This window comes from Melanotaenia boesemani, chromosome 15 (genome assembly GCF_017639745.1).
Source record: "Melanotaenia boesemani isolate fMelBoe1 chromosome 15, fMelBoe1.pri, whole genome shotgun sequence".
Lineage (NCBI taxonomy): Eukaryota > Metazoa > Chordata > Actinopteri > Atheriniformes > Melanotaeniidae > Melanotaenia > Melanotaenia boesemani.
The window spans coordinates 10,417,063-10,434,361 of NC_055696.1; positions in this window are offsets into that span (position 1 = coordinate 10,417,063).

Genomic DNA, 17,299 nt, shown 5'->3' on the forward strand with positions numbered 1-17,299 from the left:
CATGTTAAACAGTCTGGACAATAAGCACTGAAAGATGCATGTGTTGGTCCTAATAGAAATAGATGATATGTATTCCAGACTTTGACAATGCTCAGTTCCTTTAATAAATGCCAGACATGTGAGCTGTCGTCAGTGTGAGTCATTACAGAGCCATTACAGCGAACCAGCGTAGTCCAAGCTGTGGCAGTGATAATAACTGCTGAAATTTGAGTGTCACCACAGACTAGGTTGGTGTGATATGTGGTGATTAATTAACAACAAGATGACCCTTTGCCATGAAGATGATAATTAGAGATAAATATCTCCCTATGAAGGAGAGCATTTCAGTTTTAAGGCCTGTGAGTCCTATTTTTTTCCTTCATCACTGAAGCCTAAAACATGTTCAAATCTAGCTATTATGTAGTAAGGAGTACAAGTGAAGTTGTAATTGCTGCTGATGAAGCTGGGTGGTTTGAATGAAACTTTTGATGACTTCCTGAGTACATTATAAATATTGTTTAAAGACATGTTATGAACATGATAATACCAGAAACATTTATTACATAAATGGTCAAATATGCTTGAAACAAACAAGCAGTCATGGATGCACAGCTAATCTGGAAATAAAGCAACATTGTAATGATTTCTGGGTTCTTGGTTTAGTTCTTGTTTTGATTTCTGATAATTTTCAGTTTCTGGTTGTCTTTCAGCGGGCTGTTTCATGTCTTATTTTGTAGAGTCTATACCCTTGTATACTTTACTTCCTGTTCCCTGCACCCAGTTGTTAATTATTACACCTGTTTCTTGTTTGTGATTTAGTTCGTCAGCGTTAAAGCTCCCGGTTCTCTCTTTATCACGTCAGTCCTGGTTGTTACTTTTCATGTTTGTCACCAGTTGTCTTCCTTGTTTCAGCAAATTTAGTTCTTTTCTGAGTTTGGTCTTCTGTAAAGTTGGATTTCCTGTTTGAGTAGCACCTTTGTTTTCTCTTCAATTAACCTTTCTTTTAATTAAGTTCATCAGCAGCCTCTCACCACATTCCTGCATTTGTGTCTTACCTCCTCCTCTCCTGTCCTGATGCCTGATTACAACAACAGCTGATGTTAAATATAATGCAATTCATGTAGCAGTGGTTCATCATCTGCAGTTTTCAATAACACAAATGATTTAAAACTTGTAATGTGCTCTCAAAAAGCAACTTCAATTTGGATTTACCCTCTTCATTCAGCTCTGTAAGTGGTTCCTATTTCTTCATTCTGTTAGTTGGAATCCATCATTCATCATGGTGAACTGATAACATTAAATTGTTGGATGACTGAACCAGTTGCATCAGAAGAAACCACACTAAAGAGATGTCAGTCCTTTGGTCTTGGAACTATCAGGGGGGAAAAAAAAGAAAAACAAACACTGATGGTTCTTTTGTATTTCAATGGAACATAAAATTCTGCTACAAAAACACTTGGGGGCACTGTAGCTCCTTGCAGGAGAAGAACCGTGTCTTATTTGTGTCCAAGGCAGCTCATAGTTCACCCGTGTATAAATGCTAATGAAATACGATGACATTTCCTGATCCAATGAATGTATCTGAAACAAGCCAGGATGAATATAGATTACATCAATACTGGCTACTCAAAGGTTCATAAGGCTCATCAAATCTTTCCTCTCATTTTTGAATGGAAGCTGTTGCTATGTGAGAAGAAATGCAATTTAAGTTGTGACATTCATCATACCTCATTTAGTTGTTTGTGTTTGTGAGGGGACTTGATTAAAGGAAGCAGACTGGGTCTGTTTTCTTTAAGTAGTGCAGCATGGAGCCATGTTAAATCTTTCCCGCAGGGCTCAGTAACTGTAAAAGCAAAGTTATTGGAGCCATGGTTTTATTTGCACAAACATCAGGGTTGAATAACAGAGCTTATTAAATACACCGGGTGTGTCGAGAGGCAACAGTGGTAGAATGACAGCAAAAAAGAGGGGCTGTAATGGAAAGACAAAACTTTTACATTGTACTGAGAATACAAACATGTTAACTCTTCTGAAAGCAATCATATTTCATATAATTGAGGGAGCCAGTTTTCCTTTTTTTTTTTTTTTTTGTTCTGTCCACCCAGCAAAACAGATCTGTTATACTAACTCCACCGTGTTTCACCACTAGGTAAAGTTTTTTTGCTGCAGTGTTTTACTTTGCTTTGAGGTATGTAAGCATAGCATTTGTATGGTACACACTCAAGTTTTTACCATATAAGGTTCTCTGTCCTACAGACTGGATTGACACAAAAACATGCATTCCATGCAAATGAGCATCCTATAGGCAAACTCTATAATTGGAGGACACAGGACTGAGGAATTTTCTTTGTTTAAACCCTATATAAGACAGAACGACACATCAGGTCTTTAGGTCTTCGTTCTGGCTTTGGGACCTCCAGATTTTGCTGCAGAAATCTGTTTTGATGTCTGAACTTTTGTAATAAACTTCTTTTTATTATTCAAGTCAGTGTCCAGAGACATTTTTGCCCGAAAGTCAATTTTTCCACATCTCCTGATCAAGATACATCAGCTTCAAATATATCTTCTTGTTTAAATGGAAAAGTTCTATTCTGGTGACATCTAAACTCAAAATATTTTTCCAGCAGCTGTTTGATTTGTCCATGTAAAAGATAGTAAAGTTTATTTGGGAAGCAACTGCTCCACAGTGGATATTGTTACTGAAGCCTTTGGTTGCTTGGAAGTTGCTTTGGGTTCTTTGATAAAGTCAGACTATTATAAGACGTGCTCTTGTTAGTGATCTTTATTGCTGGTGAGGGCAACAATGCTCCTTAATTTCCTCCATTTCTACATCTGTACATTTGTGGATTAGTGAAGCAGTCCTCAGAAATGTTAATTTGTTCATGTCATGTAACATGTCTGTACATGAAGTAAAAGCAAGTAAACTTGCTTTGATTAATCCCTTTTTCTTTAAATAAAACAGGGTTGTGTCTCACACCTGATTGCACTGATTGAAATATCGGATTCTATTTTTAATACATAATTACACTGCCTGGCCAAAAAAAACAGTTGTCACCGAAAAAAAAAAAGAAAAAAAGAAAAAAAAGAAAATAGTAATGCGCTAATATTTTGTTGGACCGCCTTCAGCTGTGATTACAGCAGCATTCACTGTGGCATTGTTTCCATAAGCTTCTACAGTGTCACAAGATTTATTTCCATCCAGTGTTGCATTAATTTTTCATCAACATCTTTTATTGATGATGGGAGAGTCTGACCACTGTGCAAAGTTCAGGTCTGGACTCTGTGGTGGCCAATCCATGTGTGAAAATGATGTCATATGTTCCCTGAACCACTCTTTCACACATTCGAGCCCAATGAATCCTGGCATTGTCATCTTAGAAGAAAATAATATATTAACGGAATAACCTGCTCATTCAGTTTCTTCAGGTATCAGCTGACCTCATAGTGTCGCTGAACCTAGACTTGACCAAATGCAGCAACCCCAGATCGTAGCACTGCCCCCACAGGCTTGCATAGTAGGCACTAGGTATGTTGGCTGCATCACTTAATCTGCCTCTCTTCTTACCCTGATGCTCCCATCTCTCTGGAACAGGCTAAATCTAAATCTACCTTCTTCCATTGCTCCAGAGTCCAATTTTAATGCTCTCTAGCAAATTGAAGCCTTTTTCTTCAGTTAGGCTCATTGATTAGTGGTTTTCTTATGGCTACACAGCTGTTTAGTCCTAAACCCTTGAGTTCTCTTCACATTCACATTGTTCACGTGGAAATGCTCTTAATTTCACAGTTTTTACAATTAAAGGTAACCCCGAGTTCTACTGTTGTTTTTGCTTGCCAAAATGTTTAAGTGATCACTGATCATCATTATTCAAGATGTTTTTTGACCCCATTTCTTCCTTGAAGATGATGGTTTACTATCCTTCCAGTTTTTAATAATGAGTTGGACAATTCTTCGCTCAATTTTAGTAGTTTCTGCATCTCCTTAGATACTTTATCGGCTTGATGCATGCCAGTGATTTGACCATTCTTAAATAGACTTAACATCTTTTCCACGACCACAGGATGTGTCTTTTAACATGGTTGTTTAAGAAATGAGTAACTACTCATTGGGTCAGTTGGGGTTAAATAACTTGCTGGCAGCTGAAATCACCCATGCAGTGATTATCTAATAGGAGGCTCCTACCTATTTCAGGCCGTGACTTTTTCTTTGACCAGTTAGTGTATAATGCTAATTCTAAAGGTTCATTTCTTTTAAACTCACATATTTGAAGTATTTATACAATTTTAGATGATGAGATGAAAAATCTTAATCTCCTTTGTTAAAAATGAGAAACGGATGATTTTAAAACTAATTCTGATTTGTATGCATTAATATTGAAAACTCTGAGAGGTGTGTCCAGGTTAAAAGTTGTTAGATCACAAATGAACATGATCTAGACAAACAACCAAGCCCTTTATATAGCAGAAACTATTTTCACAATGATTTATAGGTGTCTTGTTCAACGCAGCCCAGTCTTATGATCCGGCTGGTGTGCATGGGCAAGACAATTCATTTGAGTTTGTCAGTGGTAGTCCTTACATATATCTCCTCTGCTTTACTTGGCTGCTCTTGCCACAGAGCAGTGTTTACTGTATCTGACAGTGTGAGTTGATTATGGGAGAGTGTTTGTCTTTGCTGCTACCCACAGTTGTGAATACCGCAATGACCTCCAACTGCCTCCTTCAAGCATTAGAATAAAAGTTGACATTACATTTCATGCTTCTTTGCAGCTTTCCCTCACCATTCCCTTTGGCTGCCACCCCTCCGCCTTCCCTTTTCAGGTTTTACTTTTCCCATCTTCTTAGTGTAGCATTTTATGTATGTGTGTGTGTGTGCATGTGCAGATATAAACAACAGGCATCAGACTTTATAAAGAAAGTTGTCTTAAACTACTGTATCAGCAACATCACCTCTCCTATCAGGAGTTTTGCTCACATGCATGATTGTTAACACAAACTCCTTCAACTTTACATTAATGCATCGCATAATCTGTCCCTTTTCTGGTAACTTCTCTCCACTTGGGTCTTCTTAGTATCAGATTTGCATTGAGGACCTAAAAAATACTAGCACACCCTGATATGTAACCTCTGCAAAAGGGAGAAATAGAAGCATCCTGCTAGAGACCCTGCAGTGAAAACTTTCTCTACAGCACCTGTAAATGATGCAAATGGAGCCTAAAGTGGAGAAACGGGCTGGAGGAGATGATGTGCCTGATTAAAGAGAACAGAGAGAGGAAATGATGATGTTTAAACTCACTTTGAAGCCTTAAACTAGTAAATAAATGATGTGCTCAAGAAGACTTAAGAAATGGCTGCAGTTCCTACACCTGCGGCTCAATGCTTAAATATTCATTTCCTGTCAAAGTCACACACGCACTTGAGAAGTGTGTGTATAGCTTTTAGGAGTGGCTGTGTGTGTCTTACAGAAGCAATGTTGAATTAAGAAATATGTGTTGCTCACAAGCTGCTATCCTTAAGTAGATGGGATGCAAATAAAAGAGAAGAAAAGCCAGGATTTTGTTTCCTCTTAATCATCTGTTCAGACCTCTTCAAAATGGTGGACAGCACACTGGAGAAGAAGGAAAGCCCTCAGTGCTTTTATCAGCTCCCATACTTTTCTTTCATCCCTGCAATGCCTGTAATGGTCCTGAGATTAGTGTTGGATGTGCTAAACTTCTCATTTGGCTGAAAGGGGGAGGCATGAGGAGACTTTTCTTTTTCTTTAAAAGGGATTAATGTAGGAATTTGTTTCCAAAGAATTTTCAATGTCAACATTTATAAGATAAAAGAATGCTAATTCATAGATTTGTATGGCATTGTATGCTGTTGGGTGCTATGTACACTTGCATTTGATGTTTTAAATTTATGTTGAAAAACCAACAAAGATGGACTCTTAAGTTTTGATGATCATACAAAAGAACAGAATCCATTCCTGCCACTGACAAACCATGAGACCTAAAACAGCACAAATCATCTTGACACAAATCTAACTCATTTTTATGCACTTTAAAATAACTGTTTGACTAGACTTTGCCACAGTTTTTCTTTATTCGTCACCCTTCATCTGTGTCTGCTGATTAATCATTGCATCTGACTGCTCATTAGACATTCTCCTTTAAAACGGCTTGACTTTGTATAGACTTTTTTTTTTCTCACTCAGCTCTTCATTTCACGTTTCTCCTATTCTACTCTATTCTCAGTGCAAGTTTCAGACAGTCCTTCAGGGGCTTTTTCTTCTGTCAGCCCGAGTACAGATATTTCAGCACCTTGATTTCGGGGTAATTGCATAAGGATAAATGATGACTCTCCCTGAATGCATTTTCCTCTTCCGTTCCGTCAACCCATCAGGAAAAGGACCTGGGGCACAGTAATCAGTCACTACTACTCTGGAGACAGGCATTAGAATCTCCCTAAAGTTTACAAGCGAAGGAAAAAAATCTTTTTTTCCTTTATTGCATAGTTATTATATAAGAATAACCTAAATGCATTTCCCCACTTTCTGTCAAGCCAAAAGGAAAAATACCTGGGGCACAAAAATCAGTTGCTTGTGCTCTGCTGCAGCTATTCAAAAATGCACATATTACTTATGTATTTTTTTTCTTAACATTCTGACAAAGACTTTGGCCTAGAATGCCAGCTACTTTTAAGCACCACACTGTGTCACACTCCCACTAGGGAGTTGCCAAGGGAAACCACAATTCACTACTTGAAGCTGAGCAGCTCCACTGGAGATTGCTCATGGGTACTTTACAAATAACAATTGTTTAGCAATAATTTTAACACTTGTCCCCACACCATGACCACTGCTGCTAAACACTGAAACAAAGTATGCTTTTAAATACCCACCTCAGGACATCAATTAATCTTTGATGGAAAATGCACTAAAGCCACTAAAACCCTTCATAATTCACCAAATAGTCACAAATGCTGCCAAAATGAGCTATGAGAAACAATAGCAATTTTAGGTATTGCAAATTCCATATGTAGGGTGTACCAATATCCTCTACTTTGGCACAGATTTCTTTCATGTTACACTGTTAAAAGGCAAGGACCAATTCATGTTAAATCACTAGGAGGTACACACTATTTCATGGGGCAAAGTAATTGCAATCTTTTGTAACCCAAAGTAATACTGATCCATTGTGTCCTCTGCATTTTGCTGGTTACAGTAGTGTACATACTAATGAGTGTAAATTTACCGTAATTATATTTATGTACATATATTATGGGTTGCATGGTGGTGTGGTAGTTAGCACTGTTGCCCAGGGGCGGAGCTATAGTATAGCCAGGAGAGACCATGGCCACCACTCACTCAAGTTGGTTCACCCCTCAGCCCACCCCACACAAGTTATTCTGAAGTCCATCAAAGGGCTACTTATGCATTCATATCCAAGCTCCAACCCACCCCCAAGCCCAAATCACTGAACAAACAACCATATAAACAAAATAAACCAATACAATGAGACCACTTGGTAATGGAAGATTCCCACATGAGATGACATCAAAATATGAACTGCTTTATATTCTAATGCAAGGACACAGAATTTATATATGGATGGCTATGCTTAGTAACTGCAAGATGAAATCTGTGGCTAAAACGCTGGAATTTCAGCTGAAGCAAGTAGATTTGTAAAACCATATCTCTGCAGGTTTGAAATCTGGGCCAGGTTTGCCATGTAACAAGAAAATGACTCATGCCCCATTATGAATTTCTAATTGCAATATTTTTAATAACAATTTCAACTTAAAAATGGTAAATCTTTCAGCCTTACTGGGATCCTGTCTGGTTTGGTAGATCAGGGCTTCTTGCTCTGGTGCTCAAGGTTTGCTCCTGTTCTGCCATGATTATTGTCTCTGTGCTGTCCTTCCGTCCAGCCCTCTCTAGCCATTAGTAGGACTTTTTCAGCTTTCTGTCGTTGGTACATTTCGTGCAGAGGTTTTTCCTCCCATGATGGTTCCTTCAACTCCTTCTCCTTCAGCTTCCACTGTCTGAGACATTCAATAAGTGTTTCCTCCCTTAGGGCCATCTTTCTGATGTATTTGTGGAGCTTGGATTTTTGATCTTGGATATTGGCTCTGATGTTCACAAGTCCTCTGCCTCCTTCTTTGCACTTAGCGTAGAGCCTCTGGACACTGGATTTGGGGTGGAACTGCCCCCATGCTGAGCAGCTTTTGTGTTTTACAGTCCATGGTCTGAATTTCCTCCTTTGGCCAGCTTATTATCTGACCACTGGCAGGGCATGTTAATTGCCCACATCTTGTTTTTACCTTTATGCTGACTTTGCCAAGCTTGCATTACTCATTGCAAGTATTTGACTGTTGCGGCTTTCCTTGTGGCCTCGTCATGGTTGCCATTTGCCTGTCATAGTCAAGGTACTTCTCTCTTTAACATCTCCTATTCTGTCCTCTGGGAGTGCAGTGGTTTAGTGTATGGACTAGCTTCCCACTCTTTGTCACCATTTGGCTGCATTTTTCAAGTCGAAATGATATTCTGATGTCCCTGTCACAGATCCTGGTGGTGTGGATCAGTGAGTCAATGCTTAAGCTAAGGGATAACCTCTATCAATTGTGTAAATGTAAAGGGTGTCTTATGTTTTTATTTTTTTAGGGTAAAAGTATGGTACTGGACTTGCCAAAAAGGGTTTGAATATAGCTGGTTTTAAATGTTCAGAGTTTGAGAGATAAAGTCAATTAAATGTCTAATATTTAATTATAAGTGCTAATACATGCACTGGCTGTGTCTGAGAGACACAGATCAGTCAATGAGTGATAGAAATTACAGGAATATTTTTGGTGGAGGTGCAGTAATTTACATGCAAAGTCATATCCCCATCAGACTTAGACTGCACCTAATAGTTCCTAACACTGAGGCCCTTTGGCTGGAGTTTCATCTTGCTTATTGCCAACCAATTTTAGTAGGCTGTTTTTACAGACCCCCAGGGGGAGATGTACAGGATGTACAATAATTATGTACTATGCTAATGAAAGTAGCAGACACTGTGTAAGAAGTAACTTTAGCACAATGTAACTTTCAACACCTTTTATTGACTACATATATACAAATAACAGAGAATTTTGTTCTAAGTAGTATCTGTCCCTGTAGGCTTTAGTGATCATAATCAAGTGGGCAGAGTAAAAAAAACTAAAATTCCTAAAAATGGTCCTGAGGTGATTTTTGAGAGGCTATGCAACATATTTTGTAAAACAGATTTTATGAAAGATATTGAAAATGTTTAGTGGAATTAAGTGCTGGCTTTAAATGAGGTTGAAAAAGGCCCTTAAGTTATTTACTGAACTATTGCTCTTAGGGGCTAGTCAACATGTTCCATTAAGAAAAATTTACAGCAAGGGCAAATAAGGCACCATGGATTGATGAAGAGTTGAGGAAATGTGTGTGGAAAGAAATGGGTAGGACCAAAATCTTATTCCCTGCACAGGCAGAAATATATGGGTAGGCTATTGTAATATGAGAAATATGGTTACAAAGATGATTCGAAAGAAGAAAAAAATGCGTATTATCTAAATAAGATTGAGGGAAAAAAAAGCATGATGGTGAAAAATTATGAAATATTTAAATCAAACAGTGTGCAGATCCAGAACTAATTATCCTTCTTTTACTGGGTTGGATAGAATCTTCCTAACAAAAGCAGAGGACATTGCAAACCACTTGAAGTAATTTTGCAGGCAAGGTGAATAAATTAAAGAATGAAATGAGCTCACATAGTGGGAGTTGTATGTCTTCTGTGATTAAAAAAATGACTTGATATAACCTAAATACTGATAAACCAGCAGGTGTAGACAATTTGGATGATTACATATCATATCATCACCAACTGAAGAAGTGTTTATTTCCTCAGGCATTGAAATCTGCCAAAGAAAAAACAAATATTTCTTTCTTAGCCAATAATAGTAGACACATTAGCATTCTTCCAGTAAGTAGTAAGTTAATGGAAAAGTTTTTTGATGAACACATAATGCAATAGTTTTCACTTAATGACTTAAATTATGATTCCCAGCACGCATATAAAGCACATCATTTCACTTTACTTGACTTAAGTGCAGCATTTGATATTGTCAGTCATCGTTATTAAAAGATAAGTTGTCATTATATAGATTTAGTCTATCCGCAATCAGTTTGACGAATATTATTGTGTTATTTATCTGATAGGATGCAGTATGTACTTTTTAACAGTAGTTTTTCCCTCTGTGACTATTTGAAATGTAGGGTGCCCCAACGATATATTTATTTGCTTTGTAAGCAACTGGTACCTTGGTACTAAAAGGTTGAGAATATGGAAAAGCTTAATTAAATTATCCAGTAACTGTAGTTCAACTTTGTTTAAGACTAATTTGAAACTAAGAGAACGTATCCTAGGAATTTAGATGTAACCGATTAAGCCAAAGGAGTGAATCCAATTCAGGTCAGATGAGACTCTAAATAAAAGAAGTTTAATTGATAAGTGTTCAGACACCAGCTATAGAATCATGGATGAGTATCAGACTGGTCTTACTTGGTACCTATAGGGGATCGGCAAGCTATTACTGGTAACCAGCGGAGACCGCAGACAGAAGCATCCAGGTGGGGAACCCTGAAGCCCTCAGTTACCCCGCAGAGGTATCTGCAGAGGTAACTACAAGCTATCACTCTTGTTTTGAAATGCAACTAAGGAGAGCTAAACCTATGAAGATTACTCTTTAACACAAATAAGTAACTAGTCAATGCCGTAACATATATTTAGCACCTTAAAACAAATTAACTCCAATGCACAAATTACTATATAAATCTTACAAACATATAGAAATACATTACATGCTGCATTATCTGAGCTTTGGACATCTCACTTTTACCCAAGGGAAGGTCAGTTAACACTAAATATTTGTAAGTATCGGCTCTTTCTACTGATACAATACAGTAAAAATGGACAAATTTCAGGCAGCTCGAATGGTGATTAATCATGATTAATTAATTTGAAAGCTGTGATTAATAAGATTAAAATTTTTAATAATTTGTCAGCCCATGTTATATTAAAATGCATGCCCACAAAGAATATCACATATACCATCTAAAGACGACGCATACAGTATATTATGCAGACCAAACTAAAAACCTTGCATGGTGACAGAAACATAATACCAGTGTAACCATGCAATTCATTCCCACAATGTCATAGATGTTCCCTTTGATCAGAGCATTGACAGCAAGCCACATTGTTGCTTTCTTATTCAGCACCAGGGATGCCACAAAGATGCTGCACCTATGTTGAAAAAAAAACCCAAAACAAAACAAACAAACAAAAAAACCTTAATTTTAAGGGTTCCCACTTCTTCTTAAGCCATATTTAATGATTTCATGATCAAAGAGCATTTCCGAGTATCTTTAATACATTTCTATGGTAAATAGAAATGTATTAAAAAGTGATTTCTATCTGATCTAAGTGCTGATCAGTCAGACTACTTTACACAATGAGTCACTCTCACCTAAATGACACAGCAGAAAATGACGGACTATGATGTAGCTTTAAATTGCATTTATGCATACAGTGACATTGGCACTGGCAATGTTATTAGAGGTATTTGTAGGGTCAGTTTAGTGAATTCCACTACAGAATTGTATGTGTTTTTTCATGTAGTGGTGCCTGAGGGCATAATGATCGCAGTTATTTATTATTGGTTTTGGGCCTTGTCCTGGATTCTCTGAACTTTTATTCATAGCATGAATGATGAAATCTCCAATTTTTAAAAAAAAAAATTAATGATGTAAGTCTTACACTGCAGGACTATTTGCAATCTTTTATAGAGTTATGAACGTCCTTTCTATATTTGCCTTTGGAAGTCTAAACATCTCTAATAATTTCTTTCTGTACCTATACATGTTATTGATTGTGAGATTACACCCTATTGTTTTATCTCTTCTTCAAATTAAAAGAAACCTGGGATTTTGGGCAGGCAAAAGTCATATTTAAGTTACATTTCAAGCACATATTGATGAAAGACTCTTGAGGGAACTTACAATAAATTCAGAAAACAGGATATTTCCTCTCAGGGACACATCATTTAAGCTCAGCATGGGTAGAAACTCACTGCTACCCCAGCAGAAGGCCTCACATCAGGGCCTTGATTTAATCATTGCCCAGCAAGGGGAGAGACCAAGCAGGCAACAAAGCTATCCTCCAGCCTGTCATCCTCCTGCCATCAGTGATCCCAGTAGGCTGACCCAGGAGAGACCAACCCTCACCCTCCACCCAGCTTGTTTGAAGATGAGAGGAACTGAGTGTGAGGGGAGGAAGGGCTAGGAGGAGGAGCGGCAGATGAAGCTTAGGTTGTTTTCTTTGAACTGCTAATCACTGCGTTTAAAGCTGACCTCGCTTCCTGTCTCTCTTTCTGTATTTGACTCATTAAAAATACACCCTGATAACAGATTCAGATGGGAGTTTACCACGAACCACTTTTTTACCTTTGCACCAGTTAAATACAAAAATTTTGTTTCTAGATTGAAAAACAAATTGAAATTTGAGAAATATGTACTTTGGTATAAATGAAAAATGTTTAAGAATTTCACTTTTTATATGCCATTAGATACTCTTACATCAGCTGACCAGATGCTTTTATTTGTCGCGAAAACATTTTATAAATCCAAATAATTCTAGTTTAAAAACACACTTTTACTCTTTGGCTTTGTGTGAGTTATCATCTGTGTCTCAATCTTTACCCATTGTATGTTGCTACTTGTGTTATTTCAAATTTCTTATAGCTCCTATGTGGTCACTTATAGCCTTATTTGCATTTTTATCCTTGTTCTTTATTTGTGTGGTTTTTATGCTTTTTTCCTCTTTTTAAGTTATTGTACAGCACTTTGATTGGCTTTTACATTGTTATTAAAGTGCTTTAGAAATAAAATAGTATGGTATGCTATTAAAGCTAATCCATAATAAAAAAATATAATATTTCAATAAGTCAGAGGAGGAGAGCAAGGACATTTTTTCATACATAATGTGTCACACATTTCATATTGTGAGTGGTTAGTGACAAAATAAATCATGCAGTTAAAGTGTGAACAGAAGGTCAAAGCAGAGACAAACAGTCATGTTTAGCTGGTGTGGACCTGGTCTGAGATGCATTCTAATGCCAGGTGTGAATTGCTCTCTATGCCTACTGGATCTTTATCCAATTTGGAAACATTTGCATTGAAGATGGAGGGTCAGAACAAGCTCAAAGAGACTCAGAGGGATGGTTGGCCATGGAGGGAAAGCGTGATGAGGCACTGCAGAGATGGAGAATCAGGTAGCAAGGGATTAATCAATCATTGCTCCCGTTGGTTTATATTGACTCTGCAGTCCCACTGGGCTACCACGGTCAATGTGCTTTCAGGCATTTTGTGTGGGTCGATGGAGAAGCGTGCCTGGCTTAACACTCACCTTTTATAGAGATATATACACGTGTGTATGTGTATGTGTATGTGTATGTTTGTGTGAGTGCTTGTTAGTTTAATATACGAGATGCTTTTTCTGCAGTGCACATTGACAGGTTTCCATAGGTGTGTGTCATTAAGACAGTGCAACCATTATGGTTTAATGAGTGGATGTGTTTCAGAAATTGCAACTAACAAATTTAATGTATCAAGATAACCATTCTACATTGAGGTCACTGGGCATCAGGCTTTGCAGTGTAGCCAGTGAAGCACCTACATGTAATGAAAAAAAAAAAAAAAAACGATAAAGATGAAAAATTGTCCCCTCCACATGGTACAAATATCTGTGCACCTTGAGCCAGTACCAGTACCATTGCAGTCTTTTTTTTAATGTAGCTCAGGTGGAAGAGCAGTTGTCTACCAGCTGGAAGGTCAGTCGATCGATTTCTGGCTTCCCCAGAGACTATATGAAGTGTCCTTGGGCAAGATGCTGAACCCCATGTTGCTTCTCAATGTGTCCATATGAATGCGTGTGAAAGATGAGCACTGTGTGTATACATAAAGAAGTGCTGTAAAAGGGTGTGGGTATGGATGAATGTGACATATTGTAAAAGTGCTATATATAAGTACAGTCCACTTCCAGCCAAATAGGTTCATTACCCTAACTCTAAGCCAGCTGAACTGGTGGTGTGACCAGTGAATTTAACAGGAGTATTTATCATTTTAATTTCTTACGTATGTTTGCTAACTAGGTCATTTAAATGTTTAATGGGTGTAAACGCATTACTATATCTTACATACCTGGGGTCTCATTTATAACGCTGGCGTACCAGTGAACATTTATTATAGTCAACTTTTGGGATTTATAAAAAAAAACTTGCCAGGAGAATGTCCCTACCTCCATGGCAACTCTGACCCTGTGGAGTGCGCAAAATCTGGAGAAATGGGAAACTGTGACATCATTGACAGAAGAATAAAACCAAAGAAATTATGTGAAATGTGATACATTTGTACCACATCAAATGTTACCTTTCACATCACATGTTATATATTGAAGTCATTTGCAAAAAGCTCACACACTCATAAAAAAACAAACAAACAAACAAAAAAACAATAAACGACCCAGCTGGAACACCCAGGAACTATAAAGAAATAATAACACTAATTAAAGCAGCGTCAGTGGCATCTCAGTTGTGTCTGTACATGTTCATTTTATAATTTGAAACAAAGTAATAAATTACCTGCATCATCTGGAGCCTCTGGTGCATTTTGTTCTGGTGTCTTTGTCCCCCTCTGCCTCCATCACAGCTCCACTCAGGAAGGAATCACCAATTATACCGTCTAGCTTTTTGTCTGTGGGGGTGAGCTGCGAGGTTACCTTTCCTTCACCTGTGGCGCAAACACTCCTCCTGCGGAGAGCGATGTGCTGTTTTGCCTCTGTTTTAATATCAGACAACTTCTTTTTTTAATTCTTGAACAGGCTGGCCCTGTGATGACGCAGCGTTTCCAGCATTTACCACCTGCTGCCACTCCTCTGCCTTTCTGGCATTAGTGATGCCCATGCCATGCCCACTAAATAAAACCTTTTTTATTTGGTGGGCACAGCATTTCCTGTTTTTCCTACATACACCACCTGTAGTGATCTTTCCTAGAGACAGTTTTATAAATGAGGCACCAGGAAAGTCCAACAGTCTGTATAGCAAATCAAAAGTAAGCATGCTATATAAAAAAAAAACAGTGTTTTTTATAGGAACACTGCATCCTTTCTTGTCCATGTTGCTTTATGGATAGGGTAGAAAAAAGTAGATAGCACAAAAACAAACAAAAAAATAAATAAATAAATTTATGGCATAGTCATAGTGACCTTTTAAAAAGAAGGCATACAAGACGAGGGAATGGTGGTGTTAGGACTATTATTAAAACAAACAAACAAACAAAAAAAAAAAAAATCCAGAACTGAAAAAAATAACAGCATGAACAGGACTTTATATCCTTCCTTGCTCCCCAGTGAGCTCGCTCTCTGATTGGTTAGATTCCGTTACACGTCACAATCCACACAGTTACAACTTAGGAGTTATCGGTTTTCCACACACACAAAGATTTTTGGTCGTAAAAATTTAACATGTTCAAAACTTCTGGTTGTTGGCCACAACCCGTTTCGGAGCAGATTATCAGGAGGAATTTGTTTTAACACACCTCAGACCAAATGATAATTTTATAAGACAATCTTATAAGATTAAAGATAACCAGGCGTTTGCTGTCTTAGGTAGGAATGGGGCAAAATTGGGACAAAAACAGCCTGATAATCTTAATGTGTGTACCAGGTCTTAGACAATAAATTGTTAGAATTACCAAGTACCAGGGGCGTTGCTAGGCATAAAGCTCCACTGGGGCACAGGCCCCCTACCACATATCCCTCATCTCTTATACACACACACACACACACACACACACACACACACACACACACTGCTCTGTGCCACTGCCACATTGCTATGGAAATACTAATTGAGATATTAATTAGTGTAAGAACATATTTATTTTAACAAACATGAACACTTTCAACATGGCAGCAAAAGCATAAATGCCATAACAAACGATGGCAAGTCAGAACTCTCTTCATACGCATTCCACAGTAATGGTTATTACCTAGTTTTCAGGGTGGTAGTTCAACTCATTCTGAACAGTTTGTTTAATTTTTGTGCATTAAAGCGTACTGCCTATTTTTCAATTCCAGAAAGAGGTCAATCACCTGACTGTGACTCAGCTTTAAGAAAATCAGGAAGAGTTGTGTCTTGTTTGGATGGTCATCTGCTTCAATTCAGCTATGGTTTGAAGTGACTAGGTCATTTGATTTAGAAGTTATTGGATTTTTTTTCTCTCTTAAAAAATGATTAAAATCTCAAATAAAATTTGAAGCAATTCAAAAGATTTGGCACCCTGTATGAAAACCAAAAAATACATGTTACTTCTCTCTGCTTACGTCAGAAGTCTGCTTTTCTTTAGTATGAAAATATTGTTTTTTTTCCTTTATGAGAATTTCTATTTCATGGAAAGCCTGTCATTTATTGATAGTCCCTAAACGAGACGCTGGTTTGCTCCAGTTCAAATGTTGAATATCCAACCTAAAACTGATTTCACCGGGGTCTTAACACCCTCTTTCTCATCTCATTTGGTTTCATTAAAAAAAAAAAATAATGACAGTTTTGTCACTGCTCACCGCTTTCCCGACACAGGGGAGATCTGCGTGATATGTGTGTAGTTCACCTGCTGCTCGTGCATGGTGACATGCAGTGACAGAATGCGCCCCTAGGCTGTTTCCTCTATTTGGAGTTAACGCTCTTGCTACGCGTTTGATTTGAAATATATATCTTCTCCCGTCTGAATTATCTGAATTATCCATCCATGCATCCATTTTCTGCTGCTATCTGGAGTTGGGTTGCGGCGGGGGGATCCTGAGGCGTTCCCAGGCCAGCTGCGAGTTGTAGTCCATCCAGCGTGTCCTCTGTCTTCCCCAGGGCCTCTTTCCAGTGCGACGTGCCCAGAACACCTCACCAGGGAGGCGTCCAGGAGGCATCCTGACCAGATGTCCGAACCACCTCATCTGGCTCCTCTCGATGCAAAGAAGCAGCGACTCTACTCTGAGCCCCTCCCGGATCATCGAGCTGCTCACCCTATCCCTTAGGGAGAGCCCGGCCATCCTGTGGAGTAATCATTTCGGCTGCTCGTATTTGCGATCTTGTTCTTTCAGTCACTACCCACAGCTTGTGACCATAGGTGAGGGTAGGAACGTAGATCGACTGGTAAATCGAGAGCTTTGCCTTTTGGCTCAGCTCCTTCTTCACCACGACAGACCGATGCAGAGTCCCCATCACT